The sequence below is a fragment of the Polypterus senegalus genome, chromosome 15 (assembly GCF_016835505.1).
Source record: "Polypterus senegalus isolate Bchr_013 chromosome 15, ASM1683550v1, whole genome shotgun sequence".
Taxonomy (NCBI): Eukaryota; Metazoa; Chordata; class Cladistia; order Polypteriformes; family Polypteridae; genus Polypterus; species Polypterus senegalus.
This window is the reverse complement of record NC_053168.1, coordinates 131,814,183-131,837,723: the sequence shown is the minus strand read 5'-3', so window position 1 is coordinate 131,837,723 and position 23,541 is coordinate 131,814,183. Positions and strand designations below refer to the sequence as shown.

Genomic DNA, 23,541 nt, shown 5'->3' with positions numbered 1-23,541 from the left:
ACGACGCCAAACTGATTCAAAAACAAGAGCGAGAGCGCGAGCGAGCCAAGCAGAAGAAGTAAACATTACAGAATTACATTTCCTTGTGTATGACGCGCACCTGATTTTCTAATGCTAATTTTCGGGAAAAAATGTGCGCGTGGTACACACGTAAATACGGTAATAATAATAATGATGATGATGATAATACCTTTTATTTATATAGTGCCTTTCCCATGGTCAAAGTGCTTAATTATGTTAATTACATTCTAAAGTGGAAAAAAACAAAATCTGTCACTACTCCTTATTGTCCTGAGTTGTGCCTTTGGGGGTTAGGGTATCCCCTGAGAGGTCCACTCATATGCACAATTTTTATTGAAATGTGGAGGAGCTGGTTATGAGGTCCACCTCAGAGGTGTAAATAGACGTTTTCTTGTTATAAATCAGGGTTGCTGATGCGGTCCGAACTGACGGTACACATACATTTACTGACGGTACCAGAACAGGGAAATGTCGGTACAGAGTACTGGTGCCTACCGGCCCACCTTAGGCATTGACTTCATCCCACCCACTGGTGTAAAATTAATCCCGTCCAAATGGGACAGCAGAAGCCTAGACGTTCACATGAAATAAAACCATTTGCAGGAGTAACCTCCTTAATATTTTAAAATGGTTAGCGTTAGGGAAGGCGCATAGAAATGAGGCAGAGAGGTCGAGCGGTACGAGGCATCACTTCGGCCATTTCATTTTGTAATCTGACTTGAACAAATCTACAGGCTGTGGGAGATCATTCAGTGATGGCCGTACCTCAGAGACTCGATCCTAAGCGGACCTTTGCCATCACAAGTCGGGCTCTCTGATTGACTTTCTGTGTGTTGGCAGTGTTAACACATACTGGTCTTGTATGTTCAGAAATGACAAAGTGTCGCAGTCACGAAGGCCGCTCAAGTGCCATTTGTTCCCACCAGTAAGTCGGGTTCGCACTTTGAGCAAAAAGATCAGGGAAGTGAGAGAAGTGAGGCTCCATGTCTCGCCTGCTTCTGGGATGTTCAGACCTCCAGGTCAGAAACAATGAAGAGCCTTGAGCAAACCGCTAGACATCAGAGCCCAACGGAAAGCGAATGCATGATGCCATCTTTACATCCCGACAAGAGAGCCGTGCCCTAAAAGCCATTGTGTTTTGTTGAATGCCTCCTTAATTTTATTTGATTACACTCCTGCTGGGCTGATCTGATCAAGTAAAGGGCCTGATCAAATAAAATATGTCTCCAGCAGAATACATTAAGGGTTTATTTTTAGTAAATGTGCTTGATTTCAGGCAGAAGGAGGGCCTGGCTGCTTTAATCCATGGGATCTTCTGGAGGAGGGCCAGAGTAATAATTGCGAATGTATAATTTTTCGCTTTTAATTAATTAAGTAAATCTTACAGTGCATAATGTGAAGGGCGAGATCTGTGTGGGAAGCACGTCTCCCTGGTACCTTATCAGCTCCACTGTACGGGAGACAAAAAATAAAATAAAATAAAAAGAGACGCATTTGCACCATTGTCTGCAACATTTCAAGCTACCAAAGAATTTTCCACAATGATATCAACTTATTAAACACGGCCTTTACACCGGTGGAGACATCACATTACGCTGGGTTTAGATTTAGTCAGGAATACTCTGTCCTGAAACTCAAAAAGGAGCCACTTTAAAGGCCGATGGATGTTGGACAATTTGGTGGGTTCTCTAAATGGATTACAGGGAAAAACAAGATAAGGTGACGGTCCACTTTTATATCATTTAGTGCCTTTCACACTCACATCCACCTTCATTTCTGTTTTCTTGGTAGCCAAACGTGTCACCCGTGTGGATCACCTGCTGCAAAACACTGGTAGGGATTCTCTTGGGGACAAATAAGGTGTCTGTCATCTAGCTGTCTGTCTGTCTGTCTGTCCACCCCATCATTTCAGCGTTTGTCTACCTTTGCAAAGAGTTAGAAGTAGTCATTGGGGGACAACAGCTTTGTAGGGAGGGCTATGTGATGGGGGCTGACAAGTGACATCAGCCTAGAGGTGAGTCAGCAATAGAATGAGCTGCCATTTCATTATCTGTTTATTTAAAGAGCTGCTGTAAAGCCACACTTACCCTGGGGACAAATGATCTATCTAACTATCTATCTATCATCTAATATATAGTACATTTAAATCTATCTATCTATTATATAGTGCCTTTAAACTATCTGTCTATCTATTATGGTGGACAGCTGGGGATCCTGCCCAGCCGTGATGCCTGGAAGGACCAGGAGAGGGACAATACCTCCCCTGAACCAAGAGAGGGCAGCCACCCTGGTCTACATGGGGCCACAGGATCAGAGCTTGGAAGCTCATCCCTGTTGGGGCTCATGGCCACCGCTAGGGGGCACCCGAACGATTATGGGGCCCTGGCCAGCAGCACTTCTCCCACCACACCAGGATATCTTTATCTAATATATAGTGCCTTTCATATCTATATCTATCTATCTATCTATCTATCTATCTATCTATATATATATATATATATATATATATATACACACTCAAACCACTTAAACCTGAACACCAGCAAGACCAAGAAACTGGTGGTGGATTTTAGGAGGCCCAGGCCCCTCATGGACCCCGTGATCATCAGAGGTGACTGTGCAGAGGGTGCAGACCTATAAATACCTGGGAGTGCAGCTGGATAACAAATTGGACTGGACTGCCAATACTGATGCTCTGTGTAAGAAAGGACAGAGCCGACTATACTTCCTTAGAAGGCTGGCGTCCTTCAACATCTGCAATAAGATGCTACAGATGTTCTATCAGATGATTGTGATGAGTGCCCTCTTCTACGTGGTGGTGTGCAGGGGAGGCAGCATAAAGAAGAAGGACGTCTCACGCCTGGACAAACTGGTGAGGAAGGCAGGCTCTATTGTAGGCACGGAGTTGGACAGTTTGACATCTATGGCGGAGCGACGGGCACTGAGCAGGCTCCTGTCAATCATGGAGAATCCACTGCATCCACTGAAAAGGATCATCTCCAGACAGAGGAGCAGCTTCAGAGACAGACTGCTGTCACCGTCCTGCTCCACTGACAGACTGAGGAGACCCCACACTATGTGACTCTTCAATTCCACCCAAGGGGGTAAACGTTAACATTATACAAAGTTATTGTCTGTTTTTACATGCATTTTTATCACTCTTTAATTGAATATTTTTTTTGTATCAGTATACTGCTGCTGGATTATGGGAATTTCCCCTTGGGATTAATAAAGTATCTATCTATCTTGCCATCCACCTGTCCATCTATCTGTTCTTCTGTGTGTCTCTCTATACAACTGTCTGTCTGTCCAAACATTCGTCTGTCTGTCTGTGTATCTATCCATTGGTTCTTTATATTTGTATCACTAAAGTCGATGTCACTTTATGTGACTTGTATGCATTGGGTATGTCAGCTAAGCCGACTGGGGTTTCTGGTCTTGTTGCCAGTCATTCAGTGCAGTAACATCATAATGTAAAAATAAAAAGGCTAGAAGGTGTAAGTAAGAGTTCCACATTTTTGATATTTTCAAAATAGTGAAAGAAAAAATTAAATGTATATGTGTGATGAGATACTGCATTTTCACAGCGGGATGGGAAGACTCGTGGAGGTAAATCTGCCTGGCCACCATGTATTGTGTTACTTAGCTCAGTTCATGAAACCTCAACTAAACCATCATTCTAAATATTTGCTTTTTTTTTTTTTAAGATTGTCTCATCGGTTATCAATTTAGCAAAAAGAAACTCGGCAAGGGAAAGACGGAGCAAGAAATGTCTTCTTGTTGAAGAAGCTGACAGTTTATTATAAAAGTCCATGACATACCACATGAGCAGCTCGGTCACGCGGGGGGTGCCAGGGAGGCAGCTTCAGGGCTCAGGTGCTGGTAGTTACCCTCCGGACCAGGGGTTGGCGCTGTGTGCTAATGGTCTTCTCTTTTCCTCCCTCTGCAGAGCTGAAGATTGACAGTCGTTCCACCGCTGATGTCACTTCCTTCTGTCTGCCCTCCTGGACCCGCCCCTTCCTTCCTCAAGCCCGAATGACCAGAAACCCAGCCGTCTTCTTTTCAGTTCTGCGTTGGACTCGCGTCTGAAAAGACATTGAACATTTCTTTGTTAAAAAGACCATCCATTTCTGTTTGCTTCACATATCCACAGTCACGTCGGTGACCCAAACATTTTTCTGTGTTGGTTTCTTCTCTTACAACACGAAAAATGGCTGATTTTTTTTTTGTTGTACTGCTAAATAAAATAGTTGCTATGTTTTTATTTAGCAAAATAATCTGCCAATGAGGTGAGCAGGGTAAGCAATGTTTCTTAAACTACGCCAAATCATCATAAACACAAAATTCTTAATAGGCCAACAGCTCTTACAATAAGGACTACAGAATTTATAGGCTTGCTGTAAAAACTTTTCACGTGCATAGATTTCATTTTTACACTCTGGTAAAACACTAACACGCTGCTTTACTTTCGTATCACTTCAATTAATTAATTAATTACGTGAAGGGATTTTACGGCCAAAATTAAATAATGACAACAGCTTGATTCGAGGGGGAGATAAAGAGTAAGTATGAGGGTCCCGGGACTTTTTGTAAATATTTTTCAGGTGATTTTCCGGTTCGAGTTTTGAGCTGCACGTCGTTTTAGAGGAGTTTGGCACCAAGGACTCTGACGTGAGTCGGTTGTTTTACGGTTCACTGCTTTGTTCTAACGTTCAATTTCGATTTGAACGGCCGCCATTTTCCTTTACGTTCAGCTGATTTGCCAGGATCTGCCCAGTAAGGGGCGTGGCTTGAGAGCTCGTGATCCTGTCAGTCATCAATCACTAGAATAAAAGGGCCGCCACTCCGGGTTCGCTTCCTAATCCGACTTCCTTTGCGAGTTTGACTTTGAACTTTGTGTTCACGGCTTTGGTCCGTGGTGTTTTTTGGTTCTCCTGGTTCAGGCCCTTGCTTATGTATTTTTTTTTTTTTGTCATTATCATTTTTTCTTGCTCTTCAGGTGAATGGGATGCAGGTGGACAATTGAAATCAACTCACATGACTTCAATGGCAAACACTGGTATACGGTGATTTTGATGCCAACGAAGTCTGAACGGTTTTATATTCAGTTTATGGTGCCGATTAAGAATATGACTTTGGTTTTGCCAGATTGGTTCTAGTTTCTGAGATATTTATTAGTTAATTAATTAATTAATGCAACACATTTGAAAAGCATTCAGAATTGCTAGAATATTTTTATTTTTGTTACAACTAGTAAGTAAACAGTCTAACATCATACAAAAAAGATATTAAAATATCTAACAGTGACAGGGAAAAAAGTTATGTATGATTTGATTAATTAATACAATATTAATTAGTTATTAATTCTTATTAATGCCAATGCTTCAAAAAACGCTGTTTATGCGATTTCTTTTCATGTGTGTCATCAGGACAATCCCGTTGGAGACTCCATCATGTGTATGTCCCATGTGCCTTGATATCTCTCCTCCCTCGCCTTCATATCCTGGTGGAACCTCTCGCTTTGTTCCTCGCTGAAATCTGTTTAAATGGCTATGGAGATGGTGTGCATCTTTATGCTCATATTAACTCCCAAATTTCTGAAGTTACCAAGCATATCCTGCACCAATTCTTCATCGTTGTCTGCTCTGTGATTAGCCAAGTAGTTCTTCACAACAGAGACAAAACTCTTCCAGGCCGAAGCCTTGGTGTGATTCATGCATTTGGTAAAAATGGAATCGTCCCTGAGTTTACCAATCTGAGGTCCATCAAGGATTCCAGCTTTTAGTTTTTGCAAGCTCAGTCCAGGGAATGATCTACAAATGTACTTGAAGCACTTAGCCATTTTGTCCAAAGCCCTAACAAATTGCTTCATCAATCCTAGCTTAATATGAAGCGGTGGGAGAAGGATTGTGTTCTTGTCCACCAGCGGCTTGTTGATGATATTTGCAGCGCCAACAATCATTTCTTCCCTTGTAGGCCATGACACTTTTGTCCAATGATCTTGCTTTCCCAGAGGCACACGAAGCCTGGGTATTTTGTGTATGCAGATTGCTGTCCAAGCAAGAAGTTCACCATCTTCAGATCAACACAAATCGACCACTGATGTTCATGATAACGGATTTTCTTTAATACGATTTTTACATTTTCATATTCTTCTTTAAGTTTTGTTGAGTGAGCAATGGGAAGAGACGCATAACAGTTACCATTCTGCAAGAGAACACATTTCAAGCTTCTAATGGAGCTGTCTATAAAAAGCCGCCAGTCTTCTGGTCGATATTCTGTTAGTCCCATTTGAAGTACAAATCATTGCAGTATACAAGTTCTTCCTCTTGGTTGAAATATGGGAGAAGCCTCTCTAAATCTTGTCTGATAGGCTGCAATTTTAACTTCCGCCTTTATATGATTTCGTTCATTAAGTCAGGACGCTAAAAAGTTCAGATGCTTGCTTGGACAGATGTAAGTCTCGAATCAGGTCATTGACTTCTTTTTGGCTTAATGGTTGAGGCGTCAAAGAGCTTCCCTCAAATTCACTTCCACTGCTACTACCTGCCATGCACTCCAATCCCTGCTTCTCTTCAGAGTCTGACAGTGGCTGGTTTGGTAGTCTGGTAAACACTGGTATGGGAACATCATCGCCATGTGGGATAGGTCGTCTTGCAGATTCCAGATCAGGATAATCCCACTGAGCTTTATTGTAACGATTAAAGCCTTTAATCTTTACAACACAGAAATAACAATTGTCATGGTGGTTTATCGGTTCTCTCCATACCATTGGCACACCAAGGTTTAAACTTTTTCTTTCACCTTTAGTGCACTGTCGTAGGTACTCTTGCAAACCATATGTGGAGCCCAAGAACTTATCTTGATCTCCAAAATAAGCAGGGATACCCGATGCACAAAGTGATATTTCTTCTTTGTTTTTCAACCATCTGCTCTCCACAGATGTAGCAGAATACATCAGGATTGTTGATGCAGGCTCTTCTTGATGAAGTCATCATTTTTACATGTATTTATATACAGTGGAACCTCGGTTCGCTAACATCCCGGTACACGTACAACTCGGTTTACGACCAAAACGTTCGGCAAACTTTTGCCTCGGTTCACAACCACACACTCGGTATACGACCAAGCCAGTTTCCCTTTAGGTTTGTACATGTTGAGTCTCTCCCTGTGCATTTCCTGTGCAGAGAGCGAGCAAGAGAGAGAGAGAGAGAGCGCGACACACACACACACACACGAGAGAGCGACACACACAAGAGAGAGACAGACACACACACACAGACAGGCGCGCCAGGCTCGAGAGAGAGAGAGACACACACACACACACACACACACACACACACACACACACGACAGGCGCGCCAGGCGAGAGAGAGAGAGAAGGCGCGACACACACACACACACACACACACACAGACAGGCGCGCCAGGCGAGAGAGAGAGAGCGCGACACACACACATACACGAGAGAGAGGCAGACACGCACACACACGAGAGAGAGAGCACGACACACACACACACACACACACACACAGACAGGCGCGCCAGGCTCGCGAAAGGCTGGACACATAAGGTAGGAAAGGCTTGTTTTTGTTTTCAGTTCTGTTTACAGCGATCGGTTCGTAGCGTGCATTGTGGAAATGTTACTTTTCTTGGTGGTTTATTAAATTACGGATTTTTTCAAATGTTAATTTTTTTTCCCTGTGCTTAAAACTCATTAAAAAAAAAAGTGTTTACAGCGAGCGGTTCCTAGCACTATAGCGTGAACTATTGCAGTGTTAGTTTTAGATAGATAGATACTTTATTAATCCCAAGGGGAAATTCATACCAATTTTCTCTGTTGTTCAAGGTTTTCTCAGTGTTATTCAATGTTTTTACATTTAGTTTACTATTACGCTGTGCATTCTATGGTATAATTAACTATATTTGTGCTTAAAAACTAAAAAAATATATATTTACATACAGTTCGTACGGTCTGGAACAGATTAATTGTATTTACATACAATCCTATGGTGGAAATCACTTCGGTTCACGACCAAATTGGTTTACGACCAAAGTTTTGGAACGAATTATGGTCGTGAACTGAGGTTCCACTGTACTTATTAAGACAGAACTTTTTGGGTATAAAGCAAGACTGGGTTGACAAACTTATGCTGTAGTCGACTTCTTTCCTCTGCAACTTCACAGTTGAATTCTGGCTTGAAAAAGTTGCTTTTATAGCATTGTAGGACTACAAACTGAAATACAAAATAATTATATGGGATATTTCATTACCTAAGACACTGTTAAAGATTCAAAAGACAGACCAAAAGCTATTGCATTTGTTATCACACACAAGTCGCATTGTGGGAATGCATTATTTTCATGGATGTCCATTATCTTAAAAACTAGAACCAATTCAGCAAAAGTGATGGGATTTCTAAATTCAGCGCCCTCAAAATACCTGAAATCCATTCAAAAAACCTTGGCACCTGAAAAAAAAGTTTTTTTGTAGACCTGATAATTATCATCCTCACAACACAGGAAAGTCTCGATATTAGTGACATTTTCAGCAATAAACATTTTGAAATTACGACGGAACATTAGAACACTCTAGACGAGAACAGGCCATTCAGCTCACCAGTCCTGTCCACTTAATTGTTCCCCAAAAACATCAAGTCGAGTTTTGAAAGTCCCTAAAGTCTGACCATCTACCACACTTCTTGGTCGCTTATCCCAAGTGTCTATCGTTCTTTGTGTGAAGAAAAACTTCCTAATGTTTGTGCGATGTTTACCCAGTTTAACAAGTTTCCAACTGTAGAGTTACTCAAAATGGGACAACGTGCTTGGAAAAAGAACAGCCTCACTGGAAATACTGGCAAATTGCAGCAAATCTCTCCATGAAGTTCCTGAAATCAAAATGGAGGAGTTTCCATCAATTTAGGGAATAAAAAGTGTGGACGTGCATTAAATAAAAGAGGCAGTCAAAGTTGACAGAGCAGATACACATTATCTACACATTCACAGTCCGTTTCAGGCAACGGGATGCAGGAACCAACCCTAGACTTCGTGACATTCCAACATGTGGTGCACAAACACGCACTCACTCGGCGGCGAACTGCAAATAAAGCTAAAGGAGCTACAGCGGGGAAAAACAAGTATTGAACGTGTCAACGTTTTTCACAGAAAAAATCTATTTCTAACCTGAAATACACTTGACTTGACCATTCCTAGTTTTCATTCTCTTTCTGGAAGTGGCCTTAGGAGTATGCGGGGCCTTGGGCGAGTGTCATATGCGGGGCCGAGAGCCATAAGTGTAGGCTATATACAGTACCACCACACTCACGGGCTTGTCCGCCTCTAATGCTGCAAGCCTTAATATTGTTAAAAAACATGGTGCCTTATGTAGGTACCATTGGCCGTTTGAGTACATTACGTATTGTCATTGTTCTTATATTGGTTTAGTGGCCTTTAAGCAACTTAATTAATGATTCAGAAACATTTTGCACGCAGAATTAACAAACTAGATAACAGTCGTTTCTGTTAAACCCGCTGGAGTCGGCAAATTTATTTAATTATGGAGAACCAGAACACTTGTAATAAAACGAACACTTACCAACGCCCTGCCGAGGACCACTCTTTTCACCCAAAAGCAAGAAACATGATTTCTCACTCTATATTTCGACAAGAAAGAAGAGTCGAGATAAGGCCATTTGGACACACCTGCATGGTATTAGCGTCGCCTTCTTTGCTGACCCAGTGTAAATCCGAAACTGAAGGGCGTAATTATTACGGTATTTTGAAACCAAAAATGTCGTGCTAAGAGCTTTCTTGGTTATTGGTATAGATGCCGGGAAAGGCTTCTAAAGTAACAAGTCCTTGTTTATGAGTGGTTTCCTAAGAAATCCACCGCGTACCGTATTTCAGTCTATAACGGATTTGAATGTCTTGCAGAGGCCCCGCATATTTGTATGACAAAAGAATCTCCTATCGCGGGGCCCCCCTCAGGCGCGGGACCCTGGGTGATTGCCCTAGTCGCCACCCCCAAAAGCCGCCCCTGCTCTTTCTCTGTACGTTTAGCAGTCGTTTGCTCAGAGGTTGATGCGCTTGCTGCTTCCTTAGCGGCTCTTCTTTTCTCCACTCTAGCGGCCCGCTTCCATCTTTTCACATTAAGAATGATTAAGTCGGTGTTTGTGAAATCAAAACAATTAAGTCCATAAATTACGTGTAATAAAGTGGAGTGACACAGAGAATAAGTATTGAACATGCTTAGAGACATTTAGTGAACACTTCGTAGAAAAGCCTTTGTTGGTAATGAGAGGTTCAAGAGTCGCCTGAATTGCTCAGGTGTGATTTTGGCCGATTCTTCAAATCTTGAAGGTTCTGGCGGCCTCTTCTATGAACTCTGATGTTCAGTTCTCTCCATAGATTTTCAAGTCGAGTGAGTGACTCGGCCATTCTAGCAGCTTTATTTCCTTTCTCTGATACCAATTGAGAGTTTCCCTGGCCGTGTTTGTTTGGGATCCGTGTCTTACTGAGATGTCCCTCGTTTCATCTTCAGCTTCCTGGTAGATGGCAGCAGATTCTTATCAAGAATATCCCAGGAGCTGGGATGGCTCTCGGACCAACCGCTCTTCTGATTACTCCTTTGACAGAAATCTTGTGAGGCGCGTCTGGCCGCAGCCGGTTTGTGGTGAGATGAAGTTCTTTCCGCTTTGCGGATTACGGCCCCAACGGCCCCAACTGGAACATTCAGAACTCACCTGTCACCAGTGTCACCAATGCCATCAGTGTGTTTGACAACAATAAGGTTGTGAAGGTCTTGAGGGAGCTCTCTGCTTTTACCCATCATGAGAGACACCTCGGGAATGAGAAACCTTTAGGCCATCGGTTCGGACTAAACCACTGATGGGGGGCTATCAGGACTGCTTTCTAAATGCTGATACATCAGCGGGTTTCTCGGCTTTCCAGGCCTTTCGTTACCTCCTTTTCTTCATGTGTTCAATTCTTATTCCCTGTGTCATTCCACTTTATTACACGGAACTTAATTTATGGAATTACTTGTTTTGATTTCTTTGTATGTGTCGATTACCGACATCTGGTGAAAATTTTATGTCAATAGCCCCATTAGAAATGTATTTACTGAGAAACACGTTGTAACGCGTTCAGTACTTATTACCCGAGCTGTATGAGGGCAACGCCAGGGTACCCAGAACAACATGCATGACGACATCGGCAGAAAGTGGCAACTTTGTCCCGTTAACGACTGGGCTTAAAGCTATGAGGTGCCAGCGCTACCCGCCCTATGAGCAGATGTTACAGGAAATTTAAGATAAAACAGGCAGAGGGTACAAGATAGAATTTAGGGAATTTCAGATAACTAATCGTGAGGTTAATTATAGGGACTTGAATTAGCCTTGGGTACAGAGCAGGGGTCTCCAACGCCGGTCCTGGAGAGCTACTGAGGCTGCAGGTTTTCATTCGTACTCTTATTTAGTGACCACAGGGGCCTGAGTCTTAAGTTGTGCATCAATTAAAATTAAGGGAAAGAGTTAATTAGCCTCTTAATTATTCCTTTTTTCCTTAATTAGCAACCAAATGATATCCACCCATCCATTATCCAACCCGCTATATCCTAACTACAGGGTCACGGGGCCAAATAATATTAAGACACAAAATACAACAACCTGCGTCCATCACACAATAACTGAAAATAAAGAAAGGTGAAGGCCTCAGCAATGCTGATCTGCTCAGGTCCACAAAACATTTGGACAGCCAGCGCTCTTAAAAAAAAAAAATCAACAGTTTTGGAAATGTCTGCCATGGCAGAATGAGCGCCATGGAATTAAATAACGGGTTTAATTAGCAACGAGAATTGGCTTCAGAAAATGAAGAATCCTTCTATATAAAAGCGGTCGGGATTGTCCTTCCGTCCCGTGAGTGGAAAGCGTAGCGGTGTTCTGCTTATCACAGACTTACTACTTACGGCTTGCAGAACGAAATGACGTGATGTGAGCAGAGTTCTGGTGCTCCCATCGTTCCCTTGCTTTTGTGCGCGATGCGCTGGAAAAATAGACAAAATTATGTCTCTGGAAATAATTAATGTTGATGGAGTACAAATGCCACACCGTGTAGTAAATATCTGGACGGTTCAAAAGGCCGACCTCAATATAGAAAAAAAGTTTACATTTCATCACAAAAATAACAGAAACTACGAGTATTAAAGTAATACTGCTCAAATGCAATATAACCAAATTAATGAGTTTGTATAAAATATCAAATTGATCTACATATTGAATTGCCTTAAGAAGTGGTCAACTTAAAAGTCGGTCACCTTAAAAGGCGGGTCAGCCTAGTCTACTATATAAAAGACAAAGTAAGAAAAGAAAATAAGTCAACATTAATTAACATCGAATAAGAGTAAGGTCCGATGGCCAGGGTGGACAGAAAAAAAAAAAACTCCAGACAAAAAATAAAATCTGTAGGAATTCCAGACCACGAGACCACCCAGTCCCCTCTGGGCAATCTACCTCACATCAATGAAACAGTCCTCTTTGTATTTAGGGTTCTCATGGAAGGACCTGATGATGATGGTCACATAGACTTCTGGCTTTCAGTCCATCAATGTTGGTGCATCAGGATGCTTTGAGTAGGTGGTGGTGGCGCAGGCCGCCACCACAAAGAAACCGGAATAAGAAACAGAAGAGAGAGTAGGGGTCAGTATGGATTTTGGAGCCACTGTGAATAGTTATTATGAAGAATTGAACATACAGAGTATCAGGATTAAGTTAAAGTGAAGTTAGGAGAAGGCCATGTTAAAGTAATGTGTTTTCAGCAGTGTTTTAAAGTGCTCTACTGTATCAGCCTGGTGAATTCCTATTGGAGTAAGAAATTGAATGAAATGCAGTTGGTTGGAGTTTGAGGCCCCAACTTAGTTGGTCATCTGTTGGCTCTCTTCACATCAAATTTATGTTTAGGTGCCGTTTAAGAAAAAAGAATCAATTCAGTGGTCAGAGTCTCAAGAAAAGTCAATTTAAATAAAGGGAAATAGTTAATTAGCGGCAAAACTGGTCACTTATTAAGAAAACAGTTAGAATGAAAACTTGCAGCCACAGTAGCTCTCCAGGACTGGCGTTGGAGACCCCTGGTTTAGACTAATGCCCCCTAATGGGTTGGTTTCTTCCATGTTCCTCTTTCTGAGTTAAATAGTTTATAAAATGGGGAGATGGATAAAAGAAACTACTAAACCAGGGGTCGCCAGCTCCGGTCCTGGAGGGCCACAGTGGCTGCAGGTTTTCATTCCGACCCTTTTCTTAATTAGTGACCTGTTTTTGCTGCTCTTGCTCTTGAAGACTCGGACCCCTAAATTGTTTCTTCTTCCTTAATTAGCAGCCCAACAATAATGAGATAGAAAATGAGCCAAAACAACTGGTGTCCATCACACAATATCTGAAAGTAAAGAAAGATGAAGGCCTCAGGAATGCTGATCTGCTCAGGTCACCAAAACGTTTTCACAGAAAAGAGAAAATCCATAATTTCAGAAATGTCTGCTAATTCACCACGAGAGCAGCAACAAGCCACGGAATTAAAGAACGAGTTTAATGAGCAACAAGACTCGGAGCCTCGTTAAGCAACTGGTTGGGGTTTGAGGCTGGTCTTCTGTTGGCTCCCTCACTTCACATTTCATTTCTGTTTGGGTGCCATTTAAAGAAAGAAATGAAGCGATTCAGAGGACCGATGAAGACATTCAGGGGAACAAATCTTAAAAAAGCAATTCAATTAAAGTGAAAGTAAAAAGAGTTAATTAGCAGCACAAACAGGGCACTTGTTAAAAAAAAAAGGGTTAGAATGAAAACCTGCAGCCACGGTGGTCCTCCAGGAGCGGACTCGGCGACCCCCTTAAAGCTGAATTCACCAAACTGAGGATCTCCAGTTAAGTCAAATTGAATCAGCAATGTTGTTATAAAAGTAGGAGCCTGAAGGAATTATTGAAACGTTTAATCACAAGATGACGTGAGAGTCCCTTCTTGTCCCCCAAAGTCCCTGCACATCCAGCCAAGGATGCCCTGCACACAGCTGCCCTTCCTTCATGGCACCCGTGTGCTGGGAGTGTTTCAACTAAAACAGATAAGACTGCAATCGTGGGCTGCATCAGGAGGAGTATAGGAACCTAATCAAGGACTTTGTTAAATGGTGCGACTCAAACCAGCTACAACTGGACACCAGCAGAACCAAGGAGCTGGTGGTGGATTTTAGGAGGCCCAGGCCCCTCATGGACGTCGTGATCATCAGAGGTGACTGTGCAGAGGGTTCAGACCTATAAATACCTGGGAGTGCAGCTGGATGATAAATTGGACTGGACTGCCAATACTGATGCTCTGTGCAAGAAAGGTCAGAGCCGACTATACTTCATTAGAAGGCTGGTGTCCTTCAACATCTGCAATAAGATGCTGCAGATGTTCTACCAGACGGTTGTGACGAGCACCCTCTTCTACGTGGTGGTGTGCAGGGGAAGCAGCATAAAGAAGAAGGACGCCTCACGCCTGGACAAACTGGTGAGGAAGGCAGGCTCTATTGTAGGCACGGAGCTGGACAGTTTGACATCCGTGGCAGAGCGACGGGCGCTGAGCAGACTCCTGTCAGTCATGAAGAATCCACTGCATCCACTGAACAGGATCATCTCCAGACAGAGGAGCAGCTGCAGAGACAGACTGCTGTCACCATCCTGCTCCACTGACAGACTGAGGAGACCCCACACTATGTGACTCTTCAATTCCACCTAGGGGGGTGAATGTTAACATTATACAAAGTTATTGTCTGTTATACCTGCATTGTTATCACTCCTTAATTTAATATTGTTCTTTATCAGTATGGTGCTGCTGGAGTATGTGAATTTCCACTTGGGATTAATAAAGTATCTATCTATCTATCTATCTATCTATCTATCTATCTGTCTGTCTGTCTGTCTGTCTGTCATGCCATTCATTATATATTTATCTATTACATAGTGCCTTTAATTATCTATCTGTCTGTCTGTCTGCCTATCTATCTATCTATCATAAAGTACCTTTTATATCTATTATAAATATATATATTATAAAGACAAAGTGGAGGTAAAAGGACTGGGACTGCCCACCCAAGAACTTCACAAACCAATTGGAGTCAAGTTTCTGTAAATGTGCATTTCTGAGATGTGCCTAAAGCTCCATCTTGTTCTGGACGGTCTGCACAAGCAGCGTGACAAGCGCACACGTTCAAAGAGGCTTCAGCGAAGGGAAAAGCCAAGTCACTTTGAGGCAGAAACAGTAAGGACCGGCAGATGAAAGCAGTGAGGCAGAAGCAAAAAGCCCGAATACTAAAAAAAAAAATCAAGGAACTGGCCGACACGGACGCCATTTTGGGGGCTCCTTTTAGCTTCCTTAACACTAATAACAAAAGCAGAGACTTGGATTTCTTTTTGTTATGAAAACCAAAGCCAAGATGGCCAGATGTGCGTGTTGCCACCTTAAATAGGCAGGATGGGATCGTGCAACATGTCGCCTGACTGCTGTGCCACGAGGCCATGAGAACACGAAGAGTCAAATAACGAAGCAAAACCGAGAAATCTAAACACCGAACATCAAAGTCCAAACTCAAAGCTAAAAAAAAAATAAGAAGAAAAAGAATCCAGTATCAAGAATTTGAAAACTTTTTTTGAGAAATCCGCAGACTCGGACGAGGAGGTGACGCCAGTGACCCCTGAGCAGCAGGGGGATGGCCAGGGCTGACCAACTCCACGCAGGGCCAGTTATGTCGAACGCTGTTACCGGTATGTGTATAACCTCAAGCGCGTATTTAATAAAAATAATGTTTACATACACCGGATTTTCTCATTACGGTATTCCGCTAAATTTTTGCAAGATAACACGCGGATTTTATCAAAATATAACGATATAATCTGTTAAAATAGATAGATAGATAGATACTGCGCCACGATCTCTTCCGCTCATGGCGTTGACAGCGATACAACTAAACCAGTAATTAATAGTTGCTGCGTGTTCCACGACCAAACACGTCCCGCTCTGTTTCAACTCGGCCTATCTATCTATCTATCTATCTATCTATCTATCTACTGTAGCAAACTGAACCAAAGACTAGACTAAGAAATGCTGGTGGGCTCTCCAGACACGATGGAGTCCTAAGCGACAAGCCATCAGTTGTTCTCAAGTCCAAACAGAAGCCGACACAGCGACTAATGGGCTCTACCTATTTTAGGAAGGGATTATACTGGCAACCCTTTTCGGGCGATGAAGGTGGACGATGGAACGTTTTCATAGACATACATGGACGGAATTTGACCTTGAAGAGGGATTTTAAAAGGGCGTGCGTGTGTGTGTGTATGCGTGTATTCACCCTGTGATGGACTGGCACCCTATGCTAGCTGGGATAGGCTCCAGCAGACCCCTGCGACCCCCTGTTCGGGACTAAGCAGGTTAGAAAATGACTGACTGACTGCTTACTGTGTCTGAGGTTTAGGGCTCACTGGCGCCCTCTTGTGGTTACAATATCTTCTGCTATAATACACTACCGTGCCTGTCCATTTGTCTGTCGAGGATTTTAAATCACCTGTAGCTCGCAAACCGTTTGACCTGAAATTTGGTACACTTATACTACGTGACGTCTAATATCCACTATCGGGGTGATGATTGACCTCCAAGGTTTTCATTTTTATCTTATTTTATTGGCAGCGACCAGCAGGCCTTCTGTGTGGGACACGCGTATGGACGCCATTCTCATCCCTAACACTTTCGCTGTCACTTCCCCTACCTCTTCATATCATAAATCATTCTTGAGGCAGATTGAAGACTTAAGTGCCAGCTTAAATGAAAAATTAAGGAAAACGTACTACGTAATTGCAACATAAATGTCGACTTAATCAGTTTTAACTGAAAAGATGCCGACAACAGAAGAGAAGCAGTGGGCCGCTAGGGTGGAGAAAAGAAGAGCTGCTCAGGAAGCAGCAAGCGCATCAACTTCTGAGGAAACGAATGCTAAATGTACAGAGGAAGAGGATGGAAACTATCAAGGCTCAAGTCAAGTGGATTCACTACACGTTATTGTTATAGGACTGCGCTGTTACTAGTATATGTAGATACTGTATTTCCGTCTGTACCACACGCACATTTTTTTCCGAAAATTAGCATTAGAAAATCAGGTGTTCGTCATTCACAAGGAAATGTAATTCTGTAATGTTTACTTCTTCTGCTTGGGCTCGCACTCTCTCTCTCTCTCTCGCTCTTGTGCTTGCGCTCTTGATTGACAGCACTCTCTCTCTCTCTCTCTCTCGCTCGCTCTCGTGCTTGCGCTCTTGATTGACAGCACTCTCTCTCGCTCTCGTGCTTTTGATTGACAGCACTCTCTCTCTCTCGCTCTCGCTCTCGTGCTCTTGATTGACAGCAGTCCCTCTCTCTCGCTCGCTCCTCTCGTGCTCTTGATTGACAGCAGTCTCTCCATCCATCCATTTTCTAACCCGCTGAATCCGAATACAGGGTCACGGGGGTCTGCTGGAGCCAATCCCAGCCAACACGGGGCACAAGGCAGGAACCAATCCCGGGCAGGGTGCCAACCCACCGCAGGACACACACAAACACACCCACACACCAAGCACACACTAGGGCCAATTTAGAATCGCCAATCCACCTAACCTGCATGTCTTTGGATTGTGGGAGGAAACCGAGTGCCGGAGGAAACCCACGCAGACACGGGAGAACATGCAAACTCCGCAGGGAGGACCCGGGAAGCGAACCCGGGTCTCCTAACTGCGAGGCAGCAGCGCTACCACTGCGCCACCGTGCCGCCCCAGCAGTCTCTCTCTCTCTCGCTTGTTCGCTTGCGCACTCTCTCTCTCTCTCGCTCGCTCTCGTGCTCGCGCTCTTGATTGACAGCACTCTCTCTCTCTCGTGCTCTTGATTGACAGCACTCTCTCTCTCTCTTGCTCAGTCTCTCGCTCTTGATTGACAGCACTCTCTCTCTCTCGCTCTCGTGCTCGCGCTCTTGATTGACAGCTCTCTCTCTCTCTCTCTCTCTCTAAATGCTTCCTATACAATCACAACGTGTGTCGTACACGAGGCAAAAATGTATTTGCGATTTTCTTTGTAAAAATTAGGGTGCGCGTCTTACACAAGGGCGCGTGGTACACGAGTAAATACGGTATACTGTCGGATATAACTTGGCAAATCCACTCAAACAGGACATGCGGACCTCAAAAGCAGGGCTTCCTTAGGTGCGGTCGCCTCACTTGCCACCCCCAAACGCCGCTCTTGCTCCTGAGGTCACCTCACTGGTGACTCATGACGTTCCTGCTGACGACGTTTAAGCAAAGCAGAACCACAGAGAAAGCAGAAATGAATAATCAACACTTGAAAACAATTGCAAAAAAACATAAGAATGACTTAAATTAACCTCAAAAATTGTATTAATAGACGTAATTTCCGAAAGAACATGGCAGAACCACAACCGATCACGACAGTGACCTCCATGCCACCTGATCGGCAACATGCACAGCAACTGTAAACAATGAGATGGCAGCCTTAATAAAAAAAAAAAGACGATACAAAATGGCGGCGCTCACAAAAAAATCCAAACGCAAAGCAAGCAGCACTGAAGTGAACTCAGAAATGGAAAGAAAAAGGAATACGGAAAACACAAACTGCTGTGGGAGTGTGGAACAAATTACCGAGACACGCAGTGCATGTTGTGTGACGGAGCAGTCCCAAGGGTACCAGATGGCATCAGTGACTCTTCCTTCTAAGTGCCACCTTAGTTGATAGCTTGGCAGGCAGTTAATATACAGAACAACCGTACTTGTATATATAACAGCTCTGCACTGCAATAAGAAGTTTATTCATCCAAAGACACGAAAATAAAGACAAAGAACTGGAAATGGCGCTCGCTGGTGAGCCTCCCTCCTTTCATGAAGCCTCCGTCGCTCTTTAGCAGAGCTCCATCTCGCCGGTTGGTCTTTCTGGGACTTTATGGAGGCTGAACCAGAGGGGGCGGGGCTTCTGGGCACCATGGGAAAAGAAGGAGATGATGACAGTGTTAGCGTCAGCGCCCCCCTCTCGTCTCGGCAGGTTATTGCGGGCCTCGAGTGAGCAGGTCCTGTGACACCCAATATATTGTGGCAGACGACCAGGGATCTTGCCCCACCGGGACGCCTGGAAGAAGGACAGACCAGGAGTGGGACACTATATTTCCCTGGGCGCAAGAGAGCAGCCCCCGTGGGTAGTATCAGGGCCCCAATCGTGAAGCTCATGCCTTTTGGGCTCCGTGGCCACCACCAGGGGGAGCAGAACGACTTAACGAGCCCGTTTGGGCTGTGATGCGGCCTAATTAGGCTAATTACCACCTGAAGCACTTCTGAGTGGCCTATAAGAGGAGCCTGCGGCCACCACTCGAGGAGCCGGAGTCGGGAGGAGAGGTGGAAAGGCGGCAGAAGCAGTCCGGAGAGTGGAGGAGAAAGGGACTGACACATGGGTGTTTGGTGCAAGGCGCTGTGTTGTTAATAAACGTGTGTGTTTCAGGACTTCCTGTGTCTGAGGCTACCCTCCACAATATATATATATATATATATTTATTATGCAGTATAAAGCACAGTTTTGGAGATGCCCTGCTTACACCCTTCTTGTCAAAGTGCTTGGTAACACTTATGGACCTGTGTCTGTGCTATTAAGGGATTGGCACAGCTTCAATGTCCTTGTCACTTCTCTCTCTCTCTGTCATTCTTTCCAAAGGTGACATTTTTAAGTTCCCCATCTGCGTGTTTTACTCCTTGGGTGCTCCGTCCCGTTGACGGTCTACGGCGTGTCTACTCTGCTCCTATTCTCGTGTCACACGTCACTGTGATGGCCATCTCTACCCAATAAACGTTGCTCGGCTGATAGGTCGCGGTGGCTCATCTGTTTAGTTAACTGTTCATTTGCCTGTTAGGGTCTTATGGTGGGCTTCTTCGATAATTTTGACCTTAAACTGCGCATCCCTCGATGTTTGTGTCGGCACCAAGACAACGCATTGGCAAACTGGGCACAGTTTCTAGTGATAAGTTACAGGATGTAAGGTGCTATAAAACCCCCCATTTCATTGTTTGACGGCCCAGTAAGCACTGGTCCACATGTCCCAGTCCCTTGACTTGTACTGAACTGGGTTCTATTCCCTTCCCTTTCAGCCACCAAGCCGCCCCCGCCAACCTCTCTTTCGAATGCCCTTTCTGTCTCTCCAATTATAAAGCAGCACCAGGTTTTCATCAGCCATCTCTGTGTCTCCAAATGGCTTTTCAGTGTCAGGCCTGTCAGGAAATTAACTCATCACGCAGTGACAGCTGCTAATTTTTTCCTCTTACATGTCAGACGGATCGCCTGCTGAAGCTAATAATGAATCACCAATCCCTGATTAGAAGGTGCTTCTGCAAGAAGAGAGAGGAAAAAAAAAGAAAGAAATAAAGAAAGAAAGAAAGAAAAAAAAAACACAACTCTGATGTACCGCTAACTTTTTTTCTTTTTCTTTTATATCAAATGATATAATTTCAAAGAGAAGTAGCATGGAAAGGATCAGCTACCCCAACGAGATGAGACAGGGATAGGCTGTCTGACTGAGATGTGTTCCATCTTAAATTACAGGCTACTATTACAGAGTAAAATAAGTGGAAATTCGCAGCCCTCTCTCCCACCTGCAATTGAATGACTCTAATCCACTCACTAGAGCCAACATAATATTAGTGCATTCTCTCGCTGCCCTTTTAATGGAAGCATTTGTGTCAAGCCTGATCTTTTGATAACTATGTATTACTATATTTACCCCGATCTGTATAACTCATGTTTTTTGTATTTTTTTTTTTTCTGTTTAATTAAAGTGCCGACTCCTTTAGAGTAGAGAATTGCTTCGTCTGTTCCCATCCGCTCGGCTCTCTTCACGCATACCGCATCCTGAGGGGGCTGCCATCTCCGTCGGGTGAGTACAGCAAGGGGCAGGCGGCGGCACAGGAGGGCAGTGGCTGACGTTTGTCACTGCACCGGTCACGCGGACTCACAGGAGTCGAACCCGGGGCGCCTTTTTAACGTCCACGTCCAGCTTATGATAATTAAGAATAATTATGAAACGGGTTTGATTCCCGGGTCCTCCCTGCGTGGAGTTTGCATGTTCTCCCCGTGTCTGCGCGGGTTTCCTCCCACAGTCCAAAGACATGCAGGTTAGGAGCATTGGCGATCCTTAATTATCCCTGGTGTGTGCTTGGTGTGAGGGTGTATGTGTGTGTGTGTGTGCCCTGCGGTGGGCTGGCGCCCTGCCCGGGGTTTGTTTCCTGCCTTGCACCCTGTGCTGGTTGGGATTGGCTCCAGCAGACCCCTGCGACCCTGTAGTTAGGATATAGCGGGTTGTATAATGGATGGATGGATGGATATACATATATAAAACATATACATAATATACATACTGCGGTGGGTTGGCACCTGCCTTGTGCCCTGTGTTGGCTGGGATTGGCTCCAGCAGACCCCTGTGACCCTGTGTTCGGATTCAGCGGGTTGGAAAATGGATGAATGGATAATATACATATATATAAAGGGCGGCACAGTGGGTAGCGCTGCTGCCTCGCAGTTAGGAGACCCGGGTTCGCTTCCCGGGTCCTCCCTGCGTGGAGTTTGCATGTTCTCCCTGTGTCTGCGCGGGTTTCCTCCCAAAGACATGCAGGTTATATGCATTGGCGATCCTAAATTGTCCTCGGTGTGTGTGTGTGCCCTGCGGTGGGCTGGCACCCTGCCCGGGGTTTGTTTCCTTCCTTGCGCCCTGTGCTGGCTGGGATTGGCTCCAGCAGACCCCTGTGACCCTGTAGTTAGGATATAGTGGGTTGTATAATGGATGGATGGATGGATATACACATTTATATATAACATATACATAATATACATACTGCGGTGGGTTGGCACCCTGCCCAGGATTGGTTCCTGCCTTGTGCCCTGTGTTGGCTGGGATTGGCTCTAGCAGACCCCCGTGACCCTGTGTTCGGATTCAGCGGGTTGGAAAATGGATGAATGGATAATATACATATATATATATATAAAGGGCAGCACAGCGGCACAGTGGATAGCGCTGCTGCCTCGCAGTTAGGAGACCTGGGTTCGCTTCCCGGGTCCTCCCTGCGTGGCGTTTGCATGTTCTCTGGTTTCCTCCCAAAGACATGCAGGTTATGTGCATTGCCGATCCTAAATTGTCCTTGGTGTGTGTGTGTGTGCCCTGCCCGGGGTTTGTTCCTTCCTTGCGCCCTGTGCTGGCTGGGATTGGCTCCAGCAGAAACCCGTGACCCTATGTTAGGATATAGCAGGTTGGATAATGGATGGATGGACGAAACATTTCATTTATATAGTGCCTTGCCGAGAAAGTCTTTGGACCCCCTGAACTGTTATGGTGCAGCCTTGTGCTAAATTCATTTTTCAATCATTAAGCATCACTCGGTGCTCTAGAGGGGCACAGTAAATTAAGGAACTTTTGGAATTTTTAAAATAAATAACAAACTAAAATATTCCAATGACACAAGCATTCAGAGCCTTTACTCCGTACTTAGCGGAAGCACCATAAGTGACGATTCCGGCCCGGGGTCTTCTAGGGTCTTGACGGTTTTCTGCCATTCTTCTCTGCCAGACTTCTCAAACTCTATCAGGTTGGATGGAGACCATCGGTGGCCGGCTGCTTTTGGGTCACCCCAGAGAAGTCCTGGCTCTGCCTGGGCCACTCAAGGACATTTCCAGAGCTGATGCTAAGCCACTGTAGGAGAGTGTTTCTGGCAAGAAAAAGAATTGATTGATTAATGTTCATCCATCAGTTAATTATTATCAGTTTTACCAATAATCCTCCGTGTCTGTTTCTGTTTGTCCGTTCAGTTGCATTGTCTCTGCCATTCCAACAGATGGTGCATCACAAATATTAAGACTAATTTGACAAATTCCATACCAAACAACATATAAAAGAGGCCTATGCATTGCATTAGTCATTCCAACAGATGACACATCACAGCTTTTACAAATCCCATACCAAATGGCACATAACGGAGACATATGCATTGCCTTTGTCATTCCAACAAATGGTGCATCACAAACATTAACACTAATTTTACAAATCCCATACCAAACAACACTTAACAGAGGTCTACGGATTGCATTTTTCATTCCAGCAGATGGCACATCACAAACATTTGAGTTAATAAAATACATTGCATTAGTCATTCCAACAGATGACACATCACTGCTTCTACAAATCCCATACCAAATGGCACATAATGGAGACATATGCATTGCACTTGTCATTCCAACGGTTGGCACATCGCAAACATTAGCATTGCTTTTGCAAACCCCTAACCAAATGGCATATAACAGAGACATATGCATTGCATTTTTCATTCCAACAGATGGTGCATCACAAACATTAAGACAGTTTGGTAATACTTTCATTTAGGTACTGCAAAAATGCATCTATTACTCACTTACCCTTTTGTAATAAGACCTTAATAGAGACTTCT

General features: G+C 44.1%; 1 long non-coding RNA gene across 1 annotated transcript in view; it reads left to right on the top strand.

The window, feature by feature from the left end:
* Nucleotides 1-4,391, top strand: part of LOC120516069 — a 48,250-nt gene extending 43,859 nt beyond the window's left edge. Inside the window, exon 3 of the long non-coding RNA XR_005630769.1 lies at nt 3,971-4,391. This is a non-coding gene — a long non-coding RNA (uncharacterized LOC120516069). The remainder of the gene's footprint in view (nt 1-3,970) is intronic.
* Nucleotides 4,392-23,541: the final 19,150 nt, after the last annotated feature.